Here is a 391-nt window from a genome sequence, read left to right on the forward strand (position 1 = left end):
AATGTCCTTTATTGTTTTTGTTCTCAGCTGATTTGTTTTGTTTGTAAAGTTTGCAACATGATAGGAGTTACATGAAGATGTGGTATATAGCTTTTGTATATTAAAGTTGTGTAGATAAAAGCAGTGTTAAAGTGAAATGTAGTTTTCTTGCTCCTCTGAAGTGGAAAGGCTCCCCTGCCCCCTCTGCCCGTGGGCTTCTTAGACACATGGCACTGTTATAGGCCGGTACATCCTATACTCTGATTAAACTGGACTTCGAAATAAATGGGGAACAAGAAGAGGGAGTCAGGCAGAGAGAAGGAAATGGAAGAGGCAGGAGAACCGTGGCTGTGGGCAGGAACGCCGCGTGCCCCTGGAGGCTGGGGGGGCACAACGAGGCGGCGGTGGCGCT

At 47.3% G+C, this 391-nt stretch overlaps 1 protein-coding gene across 1 annotated transcript in view; it reads left to right on the forward strand.

Annotated features, from left to right (window-relative positions):
• ABCD2 (ATP binding cassette subfamily D member 2) overlaps nt 1-391 on the forward strand; it is an 80767-nt gene that overhangs the window by 1427 nt on the left and 78949 nt on the right. The gene's annotated exons all lie outside the window — the stretch shown is intronic.

Source organism: Alligator sinensis, unplaced genomic scaffold (assembly GCF_000455745.1).
Source record: "Alligator sinensis unplaced genomic scaffold, ASM45574v1 scaffold9_1, whole genome shotgun sequence".
NCBI lineage: Eukaryota > Metazoa > Chordata > Crocodylia > Alligatoridae > Alligator > Alligator sinensis.